The 21,510-nt window shown below is 39.1% G+C and overlaps 1 protein-coding gene across 6 annotated transcripts in view; it reads left to right on the plus strand.

The window, feature by feature from the left end:
* Fam135b (family with sequence similarity 135 member B) overlaps positions 1–21,510 on the plus strand; it is a 294,122-nt gene that overhangs the window by 187,745 nt on the left and 84,867 nt on the right. The gene's annotated exons all lie outside the window — the stretch shown is intronic.

Genomic DNA, 21,510 nt, shown 5'->3' on the forward strand with positions numbered 1-21,510 from the left:
ATCTGTGTGCTCACGGGGTTCTCTCAGACTGTGCAGTCACACTGATAGGTTGGCGATGAGCCATGCCTGTTTTTTTCATAGAGAATTTCAGGAGTTAATATTTGCCAAAATATTATAGAAGCAGACTTAGCAGGTGCATCATGAAATCTAGTATTTTATTTTATTTTATTTTATTTTGTTTTGTTTTCCCATTTCTTTTCTAGCTGTTTCTGGGGGTGTGTGGCAAAGCAGACATCACTGTCTCTTAGAAAAGTCAGATAGAATGGCTTATTTGTGGGTGCTTGGCATTGAACTTGCTTGTGGTACTTAGCTCAGTGGGTTATTTCCAGGACTTGATTCCTTTCCTGTGCTTTGTTCCATTTGGGTACCTTCCAATTATGTGGATTCAGTGCTGTGCACCGACCTTGTGCCTTCCCACCAGGCAAGGCAGCCAAGCAAAGAATAAAATCCACCCCTGTCTTCTCCTGGGAGCTATGCATGCAAATCCCTGAGAAGCCCACAGCATTAGCAAACAGTGCTGGAATCCACAGACAGCCTTGACAGAGGATTAGGGAACAGGTGTCCCTCCTGAATAATCATTTGCTGGCAGAAGCATTTGCAGAGCAAGAGCCTCACAGCAAAATGAGCTAGCTGATTGGCACAAAAAGTCACAAGGCGGGAAGTGTGACACCATGTGCTGCATCCTTTCTCATCAGCCCAGTCTCCTGCATCCTGTGCCCCTGTGTTTTCTCACTGTATCTGGGACTGTTATGGGCAGAGTGGCCCTTCCAAGTCCAACCAGCAGCTTCACACAAGAGGGCTCCTGTATCCTTTAACGTGTGGTGTATCTGTCAGAGGGCACCAGTGCCAGCCTTGTGGATGGCTAAAGATCAAATGAAACAACTACAGAAGGGCCTTGAGCATTGAGCCTGGCACAAAAATGTCTAGGAAAACTCTCCTCTGGTGTAGTTTTCTTTTTATTTATCCAAATAATTAAATGGTTACAACACTCCAGTGTGGTCTGACGGATAGGGCACCATGGATAGAAGTCTTTAATGTGGTTTTGGTACTAATATACTGTGTGATCTTAAGCCAACTACTACTCTGTCTGGTTCTCTTTTCCAAGACAGGGAAAGAAAATTGAATGAAACCTTCCAGGAAGTTTGCGTGACCTTTTTCTTTACTACTTTTATGACAATAAACTTGCATCTGCCAGGTACCTCTGGGGCATTTGACTTATAAACAATACAATGGTTCAGCTTCCCAGTAAAAGAGAACCAGTAACAATATGTATACCTCCGTAAGTGTGTGTTTGTCTGTGTGTAAAATGTTCAGTAACCGCTGAAGTTTCAATGCAGGAAATGTGATATTGTGTATCTCCACTCCCTTAGGGGTATGGAACAGATAGAAACGGATAACTATCTTAAAGGTTTGCCTCATGCAGTTGTAGAGGCTGGCAAGTCCACAACCTTGACGGTTGGTTGGTGGGCTGGAGTTTTAAAGACAACTTGCAATCATATCCGAAGTCAGTCTGCTGCAGAGTTTCTTCTTCAAGGTGAATCTATGTTTTCTACTAAGGCCTTCAACTAATTGAATGAGGCCAACTTATATTATCTGCTTTATTCTATGTCTACTTATTTCAGTATTAATCTCTTCTAAAACATACGTTTGCAGAAACAATTGACCAAATAGCTGGGTACCATGGCTCCTCTGCCCAAGTTGGTGCATAACATAACTGTCTAAACAAGTCAATCCTTAGGGTTTGATAAGCTATCACTGAGGACTAAGAAGCTGAAGCTTTAGTGTCAAGAGAATCCCATCTTTCCAGACCAGGAGTATTGCCTATCCCTGAAATAAACTGGGTTGTCTCAATGCCCAGAAGAGGATGGACTACCTGGACAGCTGGAAGGGGACATCCCTGTATTCCGGCCATGCCTCAGTACACTCGCCCACTGGTTTGACTCCAGTCAGTCATTGATTATCCCCTTCTGTATGCTGGTGTCTGTGTCCTCCAGGGGCTATGAGGAGGAGCAAAATTCCCTAACTGCTCCTAAGAGGAATTGGTATGTGAAATGAAGAAATTACTTAAAATAGTAAACCTCACACAGTTGGAGAAGTGTGGTGCCGACCATGGCAGCCCTGCTCTCTCTGTAGGACTTGACTGACCATTTATGCAAATGGCTCTCTTCCATTTACATAATGCCCATTTAATATATTTCCTTCTAGATGTGAAGACCTTGAGACAAAGAGTTTATTTCCACAGTCACACAGCTGGGCAGAGACAAACTGGAGTTTTAACCCAGTGGAGTGATGCCACCCCTGTCACTGACCAGCACTTTAATAGTTGTGTAAATGACATGCATTGGTATTTTTTCCTCCAGTCGCTAAGACCTGCTACAGCAGGGTGTGCTGCAGCTTTATTCACGTGTGCATATCTGGTACATGGCACATGCTCTAGAGACCTTTGTGGAAGGGTGAAGTGTTGGAAGTCATAGAATTCAAGGACATGTGGGTGCACGAGGATGAAAGTAGCAGGCAGAGAGGTAGGCCACCTCCCCTCTTCAGCAGCAGACCCCAGGAGCCCCTGTGTGGGCAGCCTGTGCTGCCGTGGCAGGCAGGCTCCATCTCAGGTAAGGATGCTGGCCACCAGCGCAGGATGCCCCTTGTCTTATGTGTGATGTAGAAGAAGTCTTCTAAGCAGAGGTGCACATGTCATTGAGAAATTCTCCAAGGTCACTTTTTGCATTCAATTTTCTTTTACATTGTATTTTAGCAAGTTTCACAATAATGCTTTCTGTGAATGGAGTAATGGTTAGCACTTCTTGTACTGGGTTTGCTTGGCTTCAAAGCCAAGCTGAGCTTGTGCCAGGATGACCTTGTTGCACTGATAGGAAGTGCGTATCTAACAGGCAGATTAGAATGGGGAAATTGAGTCACAAAGCTAACTTCCAGGTTAAAATTTCTCCTTCACAGTCTTAATTTCTTTTGTCCCCATTTCATTAGGTTCTTTGCAAATTTTCCTTGAATTCTCCTACTTTTACTGAGGGCATCCGCATATCATTTTCATGAGGATCTAGAGTCCAAGTAAGATATGAACATCCACTCATTGTTATTGTTAAATATATCACTGTATGATTTCCAGGCTGTGACCTGTCACTCAGGAAAGATACCATCTCTCTTTATGTACTTCTCAAATATGGAGGCTACCAAAAATATGGACACATTTTAGGAAAATAAAAACTTGTATAATTATTTTGATACTAACTTTATTGAGACATCATGAGGTTAACACAAGTTACCTTTAACCTCTTTCATTATGAGAGGCTCAAAGTGGTGGCTATTTGCTTCTTGATGTTTATTAGTACAGAAAACTGCTGCTTGTGTATCTTGGCCATTGAGATGCCTGCATGTGAATTTTTTAATTTCTTCTTTAAGGGTTGGTAATGTTGTGAGCTTTCTTCAATATACACTATCCTTTAGGGTCTTCTGTATTAGGGTAATACCATCTGTTGAAAAAATACATACAAGTTTTCTTTTCCTGAATTGTATACATTTTTGATGAACTTTTTTTTGTTGGTTTCTCTGACACTGTGTATGGAGTTAGAAACTTAGGAGTAGGAAAAGCAACCAAACCCTTTTGGTGGATACCTTCACTTCTAGAGCCCTCCATGTCCAGCAGAGTCATATAGTGGACATGGGAGGTGCTCAGGTAATTGTGGATTAATAATTAAAATTAGAATGCTTATACTTATGTCCTCTTCCATCCGAGAGAAGTGACTATAGCTGACAACCATCAGCCATGTCTTAGTACTTTTGTCTTGTTGCTGAGGCAAAAATACTCAACACCTAATGTTAAAAGAATAAAGATTTATTTGAGGACATAGTTTTTAGAGGCTACAGTCCATGACTGGCTCGCTCCAAGGCAGGGTGGCACAGGGCAGAGAGACAACTGCTCATGACAGCAGAAGACAGCAAAAGCAACAAGAGAGGGAGGGAAGGGAAAAATCTTTCTGTCCTTGTAGTACACGTAGGCTACCTGCTTCACAACCTTAATCCCAGTGTTTGACCAGTCAATCACAAACTTCAGATTCAGCCACCTCTGAAAGCTCATCGCAATGACTGCATGAGACTTTGGGGGAACATCTAGACATAAACCATAATAAGGCACAATACTCACATGGCATAGAGACCACAATAGTTTTAGGAACCAAAAGAATGTTTTAATTTCTTTCAAAATCAGGAAGTAAAGAATAGAAATATGTTCTAGTCTAAGTCATGTTCATTTACACCAGTGTAGTTGTAAAAGTATAATTTGAAACAATTGCTTTAGAGATAAAAGATCCTAACGTCAAAGTAGCATGACCACAAAAAAAATCATAATTTGGCTCACAGAGTTATTCCTTTTATTCCTCTGTACTGTCTCCTGATCATAGATGGAAGAAAGTAAAGCCCAGATGCCTTGGCGATATATCAGCCTGGAGTTTGCCTTTGTATTGGCCCTGTGTTATGTTAAACTCACTGCAGTGCTGTGATGGTGCATGCGAATTATGTCTCATGAACCTCTGTGTGTGAGGGAAGGAGGTCCATGCAAGAAGCTTCTATACTCAACATTTTTGAATAAACAGCTGCATAGGGATGGTTAGAAGTTTCCAGAAACTGTCCTCCAGATACATTCATGCTGTCATATATCAGTACTTCATTGTTTATTGACCCATCTGTTGAATGTTTGTGGTGTTTTCATATCTAGACTTTTGAAAATACTGCTGTGATGAGCTGCAGGTGCAAACATCACTTTGAGACCCTGATTTCAATTATTTTGGGATATATACTCAGACACATGGGATTGCTTGGCTACACACTAATTCCATTTGTAGTTTTTAGGGGAAACTTCATGTTATTTTCTGCAGTAAATGCACCATTTCACAATCCACAAGCAGTGTACAAGGTTCCAGTTGTTCACGTCCTTGTCCTACAATGATAAGGCTGTCTTTTTTTCTTTTCTTTTTTCTCATTCCCTCCTTTCTTCCTCCTTGTTTCTCTCCTTCTCTGCCTCCTTTCCTTTCTTGTTTATTCTCTTTTTTCTTTCTTTCTTTCTTTCTTTCTTGTCCTTCAAGTGTGAACTTATGTCTCATTGTGGTTTGTTAGAATTTCCATGATGATGAGTGATGTTGAGTACCTTTTAATAGGCCTATGATTCTTTGTCTATTTTGGAAAATTCATTCATTTATTTGTGAGGATGAGTTGTAAGGGTTCCTCATGTATTTGCATATATTTCTCCTGTTCCATAAGTTGCCCATGAACACTATTGGTTGTGTTGTTATGGTGCAGGCACTTTTTATTGTGCTTTCACCCTAATTTTGCTTGTGGTACTTGTACATTTAGTGCTATAGTTAAGAAACTGTTGACAAGGGTAATATTATGAAGCTTTACCTCTGATGTTTTCTTTTGTGCAGCTATGGGTATATATGCAAGTTCTTAAGCCATTTTAGGTTGATTTTTATGTACTACATAAGATCCAAGTCCTTTATCATTCTTTTGTGGATGGATATCTGATTATTCATACACCAATATGAAAGAGACTATTTCTTCCCAATTGTATGTGTTTATGTTTGATACTTTATCAAAGATCCTTGATTCTATTTAAATGGGTTTAATTTTGGGCTTTTTGCTATTATTAGAAACAACATCATCTAGGTATGATTGGTTCAAAATAGCTATGCAGTGAGTGGTAGATATCTGTAATCAGTACATACCTGTAGTCAGTAATCCCAGAACACTAGGAGCCTGAGGCAGGAAGGATCACAAGTTCAAGCCAGACTGTGAAACTTGGTGACTTAGTGAAACTCTATCTCAAAATTAAAAAAAAAAAAATAAATGGCTAAGGATATAACTAGACCTTGGGTTCAGTCCCAGATACTGCACTGCAAAATACATATATATGTATATAATTTTGCATTTTATATAATGAATTTTAATAACTTTGGGTGGGCTTGCAATTCTGTTCAATTGGTCTCCATGTCTGTCTTTATACTCTTACCACAATGTTTTAATTATGGTAGCTCTGTTATGTATTTCAACATAAAGAAGTATCTTTCCAATATTGTTCTTCTATTTTAAAATTGTTTTGTCTATTTGGAATCTTTCATTATTCCATGTGAATTTTGGCATCCTTATTTTTAATCTAAGCCAGTTATAGAACAAATGCTACATTGTTAAATTTGAAATATCTGATGTAGGCTTCTGGACACAAAATGCACCATGATTGCCAGGGAATTAGGGGAAGTTGGAAGGTAGGAAAATGCTGTGTGATGGCCTCAAGTTTGTTATAAAAAATGAATAAGTTCTGCTAAGATCTGTGAGCTATATTGTGCTTACACTTGGTACTATATTGTGTACTTAAAATATTAAAAATGTAGGCCTCAAATTCGAAATTTTTACCAGGATTAAAAAGAAGCAAAAAACACATTTAAGGAACAGGGTTAAAATAATAGTTACCTAAAGAAAAATATATTTATAGTTAAGTAACCATCTAATGACTAATTTATGACTTAATTGTAAGAATTAAGATGGCAAGAGTTGTTGTATTTCTTCCATGCAAAAAAATTTACCCTTATTTAAATAATTCTCTAATTTCATAAAATCCTGCAGAACAAAAGCATGCTACTATGTTATACTTGGGCTATCATGAGCTTTGAGTCTATGGCATAGTACATTAATCTGCATATGAATCCAATGTGATACTACAAATAGTATCTGAAGTAGTCATATAAATCAATAAAAATTGGCTTTCCACATCTCAGTGTATAGCCTTACTTCCTGATGACCTTTTCTTTCCATTGATGAAATTGCCCTGATCCCATATGGCTGCCTTTAGACACTTGCTCCTCACTTCTGTTCATAGGCATGATGAAATGTCACATGGCTACAGGGTGGTCCTCAATCCCTTCACAGACTGTCAAGTGTCTCCCCACCATTTCCTAAATGACCAGCATGGTGCACAGTGCATGGCAGGCACTTAATAAGTAGGTGCTGTGCATTTACAGGGCAAGCGAGCATCAAGGGCTACGGGTGAGAACACTGGATTTGGAGTGAGGAGCCCTGCTAAGCCCAGGGTTGAGTTTTTCCGTGGAATAACAGTGCTGGAGAAGGCCATTTAACTGCTGCGCCTCTGCTTTCCTTTCCTCAAGGGAAGGATGAAATATGCTTGCCCTAGAAAAGCAGTCACCAAACTTTCTGGCATGAGGGGTTGGTTTTGTAGCAGTCAGTTTTACATAGAAGAAAACAATGGGGTGTTTGGAGGAGTAGTATGATTCAAGTGTGGTACATTTATAACACACGTTATTCCTTGTCCTACTACATTATAAAGTATACTGAAATAATTATACGGCTCACCATAGCAAAAGTGCAGAGCTTGTTTTTCTCTAACTATGTGGTCCTATGTGGGGGCAGAGGGGACAGCAACAGCTAGTGTGTTGTTTGTGTCCCGTTTACTGCCTAAATATGTTGCTACATGAAAAAACTTGAGTTAAATGCATGTCCTTTAAGGTAGTTGATGATTTTAATCACCTCCTACAAACTGTCATAATCTCAGGCTACATTTTGCTTGGCCAACATTTTTCTGTGGATGCCACTGTGTAGACTACAATTCATAAGTGATCTGTTTGAATCAGGTAGTGAAACTAGAAAGCTCATGTTAATTTCTATTTGCAGCTGCTCATTGCTAGCATCACTGTCTCAGCTCCACCTCAGATCACTAGGCATTAGATTCTCATACTAGTTCTTGATTCTGTTCATGTTGTAGTGTTGAGGAAATCAAAGATGAAGTAAAGGAAGCAAACCAGCAAAGGTCCACCCATCGGTGGATGCCTGTCTGCTGAGGTGTGAGCATAGGTTTGGCTAACAATGGTAACATTTGCCTCCCTTAGCACCTGATCATCTCCTTCAGTCCTGCTGTAAGAACAGGGGCTATGACTGTCACATTCTGCACTAGCACTGAGCAGTTATCACAGGTCCATCCTTAATAAGGAATCACATCTGTGCTTGCCCTCATGGGTTTTAGTGAGTCACGTGATATGCATTCACTTGCCCAATGGGATTCTTTAAAGTCTCACATATATCATAACCCAGGAGGTCAGTGTGGCACCCTTGGGAATGGAAAAGCTGCTAACATCTTGATCACTAGAGAGCCTATAAACCAGGTTGACTATAAAAAGATTACAACTAAAAGAATGCTGTTACACTGTAAAACTTATTATCATTCTGGTTACTTAGAGGATTGATCATAGATGACAAGGGCTGAAGGCAAAGGAAGAATGGACACCAGTACAGTGATCCTAGAAAAAGGGAAAGGTTGGTTTGGGCAAGGAAACAACAAGGATAGAAGACTAAAGAGATGGATCATGGAAGAATGGTGATTAAACCAGAAGGAAAGAACATACAAGAAAGTGAATCCGGTGTTTTCTGGCAAGGACTGCAAGCTGGCTGCTTAAGGAGAAGTGCAAAATTGTTTCATGCTGAAGTTGGAGTGGCTGAAACTATCCCTTTTTCATGACCCTAGTTTTAGGGATTTGCCTTTAAACCTGAACATTTTACTGGAAAAAGCACTTGTGGGAAGAGTATCTGCCAAGAATGTCCACTGACTCTTTCTTATAGGGTTTGGAGTAGGTATGTCTTGTAGGGTTTGGAGTAGGTGTGGAGGAGGGAGAAGGTTGGAAGCTAAAAGACTCATGTGGCAAAGGCCTTGAGGTGAAAATATGCAGTGGGATGATGGATGCTGCAGCTGCTGGATCTGGGAATCTGGTGACAAGGGGATGCAGGACAGGTGGAGAGGCTGCTGTTCAGGTGGGCGGGGTCTTTCTCCTGCAGGAACTTGCATAATGGGCACAAGGGGTCAGAGAATGGGCTGATCTGGAAGGGTGACTGTGACATGGTAGGATCTAGTGTACCAAGGTCAGTACTTGATAGCAAATTTGGGTTTGGCAAACCAAAGCTTTTTCATCAAGGTAAGCCTACCATCTGATCTGAGCACCTGCCTCTGTACTTGGCCTTGCAAGTTCACCTCCTGGATGCAAATGTTTTAGCAAGACAATGTGTTGTCTATGAATGCGGCCCCATGATAACAGTAAGAGAGTGGGTGCAGTGAAGGGCAAGAACAGCCCTGTCTAGGGTGAGTAAATATTGGCACGTTGGATTGATTATGGTTTAAATTTGTAACGTGAATGGGTCCTCTCTGTATTTAAAGCCTGGTCAGTGTTCGGTCAGGAGTGACAGGACTGGTTTACTAAATACTGTCATCAGTGCAGATATTGATCATCCAGTATGAGGAAAGCATGCGGCTGCAGTCAGACCGGGCAGACTGTGTGACATGACTAGCTCTGTGAAGACATATTCAGAGTGCTGTACATCTGAAGATGAGCTCTGAACACAAAACATCTAATAACTCATGGATTTGAGAGAACCAAAATTTCCCATCAGTTCTTGATCAGTTTCTAACTTTGCATGGAATATTGGTGATTCCTGAAGATTTTTCTTTTCCACCCAGATGTGAAATGATTTCCCTGGGTGTCTTGATGGCCATGAAAACTTTTTCTTTTTACTGTGGTCTCCGTGGAAGGAACACCAATACAGAGGGGAAGGATTTTAAAATTCCACAATTGTGTCCCTAGTTGTTGCGTGATCACAACAGAGACCACCATGCGTGTGTTGACCCAGGAAATGCCTGTCTTGGGTGGGGATGGATGCAGTGGCTGAAGGGATGCTCCTCAGTTCTATCCATCTTTCCCAGACAGGTCTAAGGACTAGTTTCCCAGATGTGCTCACAGTTAGGGATGAGGGCTGTGATTAGGTTCAGGCCAGTATCATGGGGCTTTTGGCCATTATTGAGACAAGCTTCTATCACCATGCCTGATGCTCCGGTCCTTTCCCCTCTTCAGTGCAGACTCAGGGGCCACAAGCACTTAATAGCATCGGCATAAAATGAGGGAGCCTGACCTGGAGAAATTGTGTGTCAGAGAGTCACTCACACATGAGCCCTACAGACCTGTGTCAGACTTTGTAAAAACAAAAAAATAATCCAATATGTATTACACCAAGTAACTGAAATTTAGGGGTTTAATTCACAGTAATTAAAATGATTTAAATGGGTCATAAATGGTGAAAGAAATTTGTCATCAGAAGTTGGACATGTAAGCATCTCGCTGCACCCTGACAGGACACTGAAGGAAAGTCTTACCCTGAGAATTTCAAGGGTGATTCAGGAAGGGCAGGTTTCTCAGCCTCAGCACCACTGACACTTTTGGCTGGATAATTCTTCATAGTGGAAGCTGCCTGTGCATCGGGGTGATTAGCAGCCTCTCTGGCCTCTACACAAGAGATGCCAGTTGCACTCATTGCTTAGTGGAGAACCAAGAATATCTAGACAGCAGTGACAACCCTGGGAAAGAAATTCGCCCAAGGCTGAATCTCCTTTTGCAGAAGAAGAGGTTGGGAAATAGAACACCAGCAGTTTATTCACATTCCGTGTGGTGGCCATGTTTGCTGAGGGGTTACAAAACCAGAGGAACTCTATGGAGAATTGGCTTCTTTCCAACAGACACACAAAGGACAGACACTGCAGAAATTTGGAGACTGGTAGAGTTTGAAAATGCCACTCTTTGTTGAACAGAAACAAGAAGATTATGTTAAAACAACAATCAGTGAACAAACAACCAATCACTGACAAAGCCCAGTAACAGAGTGGCAGTCTGTGAAAAGTTTCAGTTGATTATGGTGACAATGACATGGACCAGACCTGCTGCCTTTTCACTCAAAGGACTTTGTTTCTATTTCCACTGAGTCAATACAGTGATACAGGAGACAGAAAAATGGAGAAACTAATCAGACTTAAGAACTGTGAATGTGTTTACTAAAACAGAAGAAATCAGAAATTCAGACTGGCAGCCTGCTTTCTGCTTTAGAAACTGTATCATTAAAGCAACTGCCAGCTTGGACTACAAGAATATTTGACTGTTCAAGACTCATGTCAGCCTTTGTTCTTCTAGTGCTACACATCAAGAGATTGGTTTTGAATGCTATAGTGTTCCTGCTTTGTAGTCAACTTTCTGTCACTGTAACAAAAGAGGAGATATTTATTTTTTTAAAACATTTTAGAAGGTTTATTTGGTAAAGAGTTGAATGTAATGCACACAATCATTATTTTTTACACTTTCTTATAAAATAATTATTCAAATTATTTATCTTACAAAGCCCTACAAATAATATATGAGGAACTTATTTGTTTTGTCTTATTTGTTTGCCTAATTTTAAATCTTTTTATAGCTTTAAATCATGTCTTTTTAAATTTAATTGTTGATATGATTAAGATATAAATAGTGATCATGCTTATTGTAGGGAATTTGTACCTGCACATGATATAACAATTCTTTTTCCCCATTCCCCAACCTCCTTTCATCCTTACTTCTCATCCCTATTCACAAAGCTCTGTTTTAAATTTATCCTTTCTTTCTATATTTTTCCTTTCTCTTCCTTCCTTTCCACCCACCCCTTTTCCTTTTGGACAGTTTCTTCCTATTTCACAACACCTATTGTACATGTTGGTTCTTACTTATACTTTCAGGCTCTCATATCGCAGTGAAAATGCAACACTGATACATGTCTGATTTATTTCACTTATGATTATGGCCTCAAGGTCCATCCATTTAGCTATAAATGTTTCAATTTTAAACTTTTAATGGTTAAGTAATACTCCATTATATTAAACATGTATCTTTTTATTCATTCATTGATTGGTGGGCACTTTGGTTGCTTCAAGATTTAGTTCTTAAGAACTGTGCATTTATGGCTGTTGTATGAGAGAGAAATTAAGGAAGCAATACCTTTCTCAACCACATAAAAAATTAAATACTTAGGAATCAGTCTTAAAAATGAAGGGAAATATCTCTACTGTGAAAATCACAGTACTATGAAAAATGAGATGGAAGAGGATATCAGAAAATAGAAAAATATTCCTTGCTCTTGGGTAGAAAGAACCAATATAGTGAAAATGGCTATATTCTCAAAATTGCTATACAGATTTATATACAGTCTCAGTCAAAATATCACCAGCATACTTCACAGAACTAGAGAAAATATTCCTAAAATGTATTTATGACCAGAAGACACCTAAAATATGAAGAACAATTTTGGACAACAAATGAAAGACAATGGGCATTATAATCCCTGACTTGAAACTATACTACAGAGCTACTGTGATAAAAATCAGCATGCTACTGCCACAGAAACAGACCTGAGGATCAATGGAACTGATTGGAAGGTACAGCAACAAATCCAAACACACTCAGCCACCTTATCTTTGACAAAGGAGCCAAATACATTCACTGGAAGAACCATAGTCTCTTTAATAAGTGCTGCTGGAAAAACTGACTTTTCACATAACAAAGAGTAAAACTAGTCCTATTTTGTCACCATGCACTAAACTAAAATCAAAATGGATCAAAGATATAATATTAAAATAGAAACACTAAATCTTCTAGAAGTTAGAAAAGGCAGAACTCCCAAAGACTTATATGTAGGCAAAGACTTTATGAACAAAATTCTGTTCAAACAAGAATTATCACAATGAATCTACAACTGGGTTCTCATCTTATTAAAAAGCTTTTCCACAACAAAATAAATCACCAACAAAATGAAAGACAACCCACATAGGGGGAAAAATTTCCAGCTGTTTTTCAGACAATGGACTTATATCTAGAATATATAAAGAACTAATAAAAATCAGACGTTCCAGATTCAAAGACCCAACCCAAAAATGGATATCTCAGAAGAAATACAATCAGCAAATAAATACATGAAAAAATGTTCAATATCACTAGAATTTCACAAATGCAAATTAAAAAGAGATTCCATCTAACTCTAGGAAACAGTTAATAACAAATACTGGCAGAGATGGGGGAAAAGGAATTCTTTGCCACCTTGGCTAGAGTATAACTTGTACAACCACTATGGAAATCAGTGTGGCAATTCCTCAAAAAAATAGGATTAAATGTCCCATATGACCCAGTTTTTCTCCTTTTGGGTATGTCCTCAGAAAAGGAGATATTTATAAAGAGAAAAGTTTATTTCGTCTCATTGTTTCAGAGATTTGAGCAGTGAGATTAGACACAGTGATTTTAGGTTCTGGTGGGGATTGTGAGGTGCAGGTAATTGTTCACTTTATGGCCTAGAACCCTCAGGGAAAGAGTAAAGGGTCGGTATCCTATAGCCTCTAAAATTGCTCACCCCAAAGACCCCAGGCTCTCTCTCTAGGCCTTACTTCCTAAAGGTTCCAGCTGCAAGTTCAAGCCTCAACACCTGGACCTTTGGAGCACATTCACCATGTAAACCACAGCAAAAGATTTTCTTCCCATGTCCACCTCATGATATGCCAATGAGAATGAGAAAAATAATGCTGAACAGTCTTCTAACAGGTTGGCTCAGGGACACTAATGAAATGAGTCCAGTGACATGGAGCAAGGGTCCAAAGAGTACCAGAATTTGTACCTAGTGCAGAAAACTTCCATAGTTCAGATTTGGCTTGCAGGGTGCCCCCTAAGTTTTCATGAGTTGAAATTCCATCTCCATTATGGAAGGTTAGATTAGGAGGGTAGAAGCTGACTCTTGCCAAAGATTTTAGCCATGGGAATTTTGGGAGTTAATTAGGGCTAGAGAAAGTCGAACCACCCCACCTGACAGAATCCTGGTGAACTTCAAAGTGGGACAGAACCAAAATAGACACAGATGCATGCACTTTATATCTCTTGCCATGGGATGCTCTGTACTGCCTGTGCCCCCACCAACAATGAGACCATCCCCTGATGTGGGTCCTTGAATTGTGTCTTGGTTAGTTTTCTTATTTCTGAGACAAAATACCCAATCCCCAAATTTAAAGGGGGAAAGTTTATTTGGCTTACATTTTGTAGAGGTTTTAGTTCATAATCAGCTACTTCCAAGGCAGGGTGGCACATGGCAGAGGGACAACCCATTCTGGCAGCGGAAAACAGCAAAACAAGAGAGAGGCCGAGATTAGAATCTCTTACATTGTGTCTGAGCTAGCGGGGGTGGGGTGGGGGGATTAGGATGGTGCCAATCCAATGGGAGGACTGATCCAGCACTCACTAATCCTTAATCCCAGCATCTTTAATCCCAACATTGCACTAAAAGTGAATCCCACACTCTCAATTCAGACACCTCTGAAAAACACTCACCCTCTTGCCCCTGTGACTGCATGAAGCTTTGGAGCAATATCTGGACACAAATCATAACTGCTTCAGACCTTTCAGAACCATAAGCTTCAATAAACTACATTTTAAAACAGGCATCCAGTCAGTATGAAAGCAGCGTAATAAACAATGTTTTCCACTTTTCCGACAGGGCCTGCAGTTTGCCCTCCCAGCGGGATTTCAGAATCACTATATAACCACATCTGCTGTGTATTTCACTTCTCCCCAGTCCTAATTGGTACGTTTTGGTCAGTTACCCTCCTCTTGTTCTACTGTAGTGCATTGTAAAGAACAGCCAATTCATGTTTTCCAGTCTCAGACTGTTGGATATGAAAGTATCACATCCAGAATGGAACGCTGCAGAGTGAATGCAGTGCAACATGAATGGGATGTGTGAACTTTGCCCCTTTCCCCTTCAGGGCAAGCGCCCTGGGTGTAGGAGGAAGTGTGAGACAGAAAATGGTCAGAGTGGCATCGCAGCTAAGAGCAGCCTCATCCCCATTCTATCCTTTCATGCACATTTGAAGACATATTTTCAAGTTTCTCGTATAGTTGGTTTCAGGCCATATATAATTCCTATCCTTGATGACTCAGGCCTAGCACTGTCTCGTGAGTTGCTTCTGGAAGACGTATGTGAAAGGCAATGACATCACAAGATAAGAGGATCCTGGAATCCATATCACTGCCTGTACTTAAAATGCCCATTTAGTCTGTGATCTGCGGTGCTCTTTGTGACTATGACAACTCAGTGTTGACCCTGTCATGCCCTGAGAATACAGGAACTTGTCTTACTTCAGGCCCACCTAATCTGCTCTGACTATAACTGTGAATCTCTGGGAAAAGTCGTCTTAGATGAAGATGTCATGTTCATCAAAAGATTTGAAGTCTGATGTCTATGCTGTGCTTTTGAGATTCAGTGTACCTGTATTATTGATAAATGGATCAGATCACAGAAGGTCTCCTTTGTCAGGCCCAGACATACATGGATAAGTGCTATTTTTTTCTGCCTGTTTCTCACAGGCCCTGGGGGAAAAAATTAGCAAAGAGAAGGACCCAGCAGAGGTAACACATGGAGAAAGCAAGCACTGCTATGAATCCTCTAACTGGGAGCTCTAAATGTCTCCCCCAATAATTAGAACACCCAACAGCAGACTCCACTGTGTTCTGTGTCACTGATGTATGTGTGAATGTGATGCACACACACCCAGATGTCAATGTGTGTTGCACAGTTATGTTTGCAGGGAGGTAGAGTCACCCCCACAAACACAGCTGTGTTCTGTTGTGAAGCCAGACATCAGATTAACAGGACAGTGCACGCCTCTTTCCCAGAGGCACTCAGTCCTTGTCTTCAGTCTCTAGTCTTCCCCAGGCCAGAAAGAACAGATGCTACTGTTGGGTGAGTGGAGAACTTTCTGAGAACCAGGGGGACATCAGGGTGTCATTCTGAAATGCAAGCAGCACTCACAATCTAGGCACCTTTCTTCTATTCTCCCACCTCTTCTTGTGTTCCATGCTGGCCTCTTGGTTCTGCCTGAGTTGGAGTGGAAGAAAAAGTCAGATATGCAACTGAAAGCCATTTTCCCCAGCGAAATGGCTTAGAGACTGTAGTTCAGTTCAACCTCTGAAACCCATCTTGTCAAACACAGGTCTGTTCCCAACATGTGACTGTCAGATTTCATGGTGTCTCAGATTCCAGTTCACTGTTTAGCACTGACATAGATGTAAGATGTCCCTAAAGTCTATACTTCTTAGGGCTCATTTGTTATAAACAACTGGAGGTCAGAGGTGTGCTTCAGGCAAAGAGCATTTTGCCCTGTGTTGACTGGCAACTGAGTGTGAAAGATTGTTATTAACCAGAAGTGGACATCAAAATCACACAGGAAATCTGTTTTCATATATTATGCACAATTGGGTCAGGCTCTTAGAGACACTGATCAGCCTCGCTAATGCGAAGGTTAAATATTATCATATATTTTGCATGTCTCCCACTTTAGTGTGTGACTTCATTTGAGACCTGCTGGAAGGTGCAGAATTTAGAGCTGGACATACAGGTTCAAACCAGATCTGACTCATAGGTTCTTGATTTCATCCTTTAGCTTCTCTGAGCTAGAGGTGACAAACATGGAATATCCCCTGCACAGTGCCAAATAACAGGGACTTCTGTGGTTCAGATGAGGATGTTTGTCTGTCTGTGGAAAACAAACAGGAGCTGTAATGCAGAAATGTACACATATTGTGTTAGGTTTGGCTGGTATCAGATAGAAGGAATTATTGCAGTGAAAGAGACATTGGAGAGTTATTTTTCAGTGGCTATGCAGTTTGGGGTGTGCAAGATGAGTGTTTACAAATCTACTGTATCATATAGACTTTATAGTGAGCTATATTTCTTTTCAGTATTAAAATTTATTTAGAATAGTTGTCATGTTACATGTTCTTAACACAAAATAACAAAAAGGAATAGATAAACAAAAATAAACCACATCAAAGAAGCAAATGATATATATGATTATTATCTTGATTGTGGTGATGTTTTCATGAAAAATGCAGACACCTAGATATACCAAATTATATACCATCTATATCTCAAAACTATTAAAATCATAATTTTAAAAAAAGATGATGAGTGTAAGGAACAACCAAGACAACTCAACAGGCTTTTGTGGAAGCAACAAGACATACGGTTTAATACCTGAGTGCAGGCAGACAGAGGGCAATAAGGTCTTCTGTAGGAACGAAGAGACTTAGACCTTATTTTTAGGAATTCAAAGAAGACAAGGGACATTAAGCAGGAAGATGTTAATAAAGATCAGTGGTCAAAGTTCTCTGGCTGTTTTGCACACCAATGGGCAAAGTGCTTGAGGCATCCAGTGTAAATTTTGGAGTATCTCCAAATGTCTGAGGACATGCAAGACTTTTTGCCCTATCTTAATGCTTTCATATCGGCCTGTGTTTGCCAAGGACAGCCTGGGTGCTGAGCTGAGTCTCTACAGAGAACAATGCCTCTGTTGACAAATAGGTCAGATGCTGCATTGTAAGGAATCAACAGCCTTGGCCATCTCTATGGTCAGCCCACACAAGGGCCCTTAAGTACACTTGCACTTGGACATTTTCTCATGTCTTACAGGTTGACCCCTCTGTTGGAGCCAGACTCTCTGGCATCTTATTTTGGTAATTCCTGTTTGTTGGTCAAGATTCCACACAAACCTTCTTTTCTCTAAAATCCTACCTCAGTTCTCACATCTCCCTTATAGTCCCTGGCTTGGTTTAGAGCTCCTTTTCTGCAGTATAAATGCTCTCACTTCCATCACCCCAGCCTCTGTATTTCAGTGTATTTGTTTAGTTTCTTGCCAAGCATTTGCTAGAGTGTGACCCCCTAGCTCTCAAGTGTTAGGGGAAAAAACTTAATCATTTTTTAAAAAAATTTGTTTTAAAAAAGGGGAAGGAAAAATACAGACCAGAAACACAAATAGCAAGAGAGACAAACAAATAATAACAAGAAACTCCACAAAACAATAACAATATAGGATTTTAAAACAAGATGATAGGAATTTAACAATGGTTATTGTATTGCATAGGGTTATCCTCAAGAGACCTACTTAGGTTCCCAGATACAGGCATACAAAATTGATTTCATCAAATGAATATTAGCTGTTCTTTTCCAAGAACTAATAGAATTAGTAGTATAATAATCTTATGTGTATATATATATATATATATATACATATATATATATATATACATATATTCAAATTTATATCTTTTTTCTTTTCCTTTCCTTCTTTTCTCCTTTTCCCTACCCCATTTATTTTTCCCTTTTGAGCAGTTTCTTACCTCTTCACAGAATTTATTATAGGTTTTGGATACTACTTAATCTTTCATTTTCTTACGCTAGGTGGACAGTGTAGTATCTATACATGTAAGTCTGATTTATTTCATTTATGAGTATGGTCTCAAGTCAGTTTCATTTACCTATAAAAGCCTCAATGCAATCCTTTTTGTAGCTCAGTAATACTCCATTATAAAAAAATACCACATCTTTTTATCCATTCCTCAGTTGATGGGAATTTGGGTTGTTTCTAAGATTTGGCTATTATAAATTGTCCTGCCACCCGGGTACATATATATCACTGTGGTATGATGTCTTCAATTATTCTGGGAAAATGTTCAGAAGTGGAATAGCTGGGTCCAATGGGATCTCTAATCCTAGTTTCAGAGAAACTGTCACACTGATTTCCATGGTGACTGCGCATGTCCACACTTCCACTGAGAGAGGAGAAGGATTCCTTTTCCTCCACAGCCCTTCATCACTTGTCATTGGTTGATTTCTTGATTTTGGTCATTCTTTCTGAAGTGAGATGGAATCTCAGAACTATTTTAATTTGCATTTCTGTAGTGATCAATGATACTGAACAATTTTTCATATATTTATTTGCAATATTTATTTCTTCATCTTAGCCATGTGATGCATCTCAAATGCCCACATTTGGAATGGGACTTTGAATTTTGGGGGCCTGATTTTATTAATTCTTTATATGTTTTAGATATAAATCCTTTGTGAAGGGGCAGTTTACTAAGATTTTTTCCCAATTGATATTTTTTTAAAAATTTTATTCTTATTTTTAAAAAAAATGATTAAGATAAAAGAGGACATAACAACGCAGGTCAGAACATAACAATTTAAGCAACATAGTATTTCACCAGAAGACAATCCAACATAACAGTAGCTACCATAGTGTCTCTTTCCTTGAAATATTTGAGAATACCTTTATATACTAAAGAATCAAACATAAAAAGACAGTGTAAAACCATTCAAGAGAATGAAAGTATTACAGGGTATTCAGAACCAACTAACAGAAAACGAACAATAGTTACTATATTTATCTCCTTTTATATAAAAATTTTTGTTTATAATATCACATATAATAAAATCCAATAATATGCAACATGATAAAACCAATGGAGACAGAACATAAGCTTGGTGGGACATCAAAATAAGATGATATTAAATCATCACTAGGTATTATAATGTCTTATTTTCTTCAAAATAGCTGTTCATACCATCACAGACAATAAAATCAGACAACCCAGAACAAAACCATTCCACTCATTCGGAAACAATATAAGGCTTCAAAGGAATATAATGGGGAATCATGATTACCACATACTTTTATGTATTACCGTTTCTTACACTAGGGAAACTATTTGGTATTTACACATGTGAGTTTGATTTATTTCACTTATGAGTATGGTCTCAAGCTGTGTCCATTTATTTATACATATCTCAATGTGATCATTCTTTATAGCTGAGTAGTACTCCATTGTATAAAAATACCACAACGTTTTATCCATTCCTCAGTTGATGGACACTTAGGTTTTCTCCAAGATCTGGCTATTACAAATTGTGCTCCTATAAACATGCACATATATCACTGTGGTATGATCTTTTCAGTTCTTCTGGGAATATGTCTAGAAGTGGAATAGCTGGAACAAATGGGACTTCCAATCCCACCTTTCTGAGAAATTTCCAGACTGATCACAATGGTTGCACCAGTCTACGCTCCAACCAACAGTGCAGGAGAGTTCATCTTGCATGCCTGGGATGAATCCCACTTGCTCATGGTGTATAATCTTCTTGATGATTTGCTGTATCCTGTTTGCCAATATATTATTGAGGATTTTTGCATCTGTGTTCATTAGGGTGATCGGTCTATAGTTCTCTTTTTTAGTTGGGTCTTTCTCAGGTTTTGGTACTAGAGTAATATTTTCTTCCAAGAATGACGTAGGGAGGATTGCATCCCTTTCAATTTCCTTGAAGAGTTTGAGGAGTGTCGGCATTAAGTCTTCTTTGTACTTCTTGTAGAGTTTTGCAGTGAATACATCTGGGCTTGGGCTCTTCTTTGTAGGTAATGATTTAATTACATTTTCAATTTCATTAATAGAAATTGGGTTATTCAGCAATTTTACATCTTCTTGACCTAGCTTTGGTACTTCATATGTTTCTAGAAACCTGTCTATTTATTTATTTTATTTTATTTTTGTCTTCTTTTGAGACAGAGTACACTATGCAGTTCAGGCTGGCCTTGAGCTCTCCTTTGTAGCCCAGGCTGGTCTCAAACTTGCAATGATCCTTCTGCCTCAGCCTCCCGAGTGCTGGGATTACAGGCATGAGCCACCATGGCTGGCAGAAACTGGCTATTTCTTCTGTGTTATCAAACATATGAGAGTAGAGGTTTTCAAAATAGGTGTTGATTATCTTCTGTATTTACAGAGTCTATAGTGATTTCCCCTTTTTCATTTCTTATTGCATGAATTTGAGCTTTTTCTTCCCTTTTTAAAATAAGGTTGGTTAGGTGCTTATCAATTTTATTTACTCTTTTAACCAACCAACTCTTTGATTCATTGATTCTTTGGATTGTTTTCTTAGTCTCTGTTGCATTAATTTCTGCTCCAATTTTTATAATTTCCTTCCTTCTTTTGGCTTTGGGCTTGACTTGCTCTTCTTTTTCTAGTTGTTTGAGATGTAACATCAGATTAGTGATTTGTATTCGTTCTGTTTTCCTGATGTGGGAACTCAGCGCAATAAATTTTCCTCTAAGGACAGCTTTCATTGTATCCCACAGATTCCGGTAAGTTGTATTTGTATTTTGTTTGCTTGTAGGTATTGCTTAATTTCTTAATTTCCCCTGTGACCCACAGATTACTCAACAGTGTGTTATTCAGTTTCCATGTGTTTGTGAAATTTTTGCAGTATCTTTTATCATTAATCTCTAATTTCTTGGTGCTATGATCCAATAACCTGCATAGGATAATTTCAATTCTTTTGCATTTATTTAAGTATGTTCTGTGGGCTTATATATGGTCTATTTCAGATAATGTCCCATGTACTGCTGAGAAGAATGTGTATTCTGATATAGGATGGAACACTTTGTATATGTCTATCAAGTCCATTTGTTCACAGGTGTGGTTTAGTTCTGTTATTTCTTTGCTGATTTTCTGTCTGGTTGATCTGTCCCTTAGTGTCAATGGTGTGTTAAGGTCTCCTGTTATAATTGTGTTACTGCTAATTTGGTTTTTCATTTCTGTTAATACTTGCTTTATGTAAAATGGGTGCTCTGGAATTAGGTGCATATATATTTAAGATTGTTATCTCTTTCTCTTGAAGTTTTTCCCTAATCAGTATGTAATGACCTTCTTTATCTCTTCTGATCTTTATTGGTTTATAGTTCACATTGTCTGCAAACAGAATAGCTACCCCTACTTTTTTGGGGGGTTCATG

This window comes from Cavia porcellus, unplaced genomic scaffold, assembly GCF_034190915.1.
Source record: "Cavia porcellus strain 051 isolate PalLab524CR breed Dunkin Hartley unplaced genomic scaffold, mCavPor4.1 scaffold_19, whole genome shotgun sequence".
In the NCBI taxonomy this organism is placed as follows: Eukaryota; Metazoa; Chordata; class Mammalia; order Rodentia; family Caviidae; genus Cavia; species Cavia porcellus.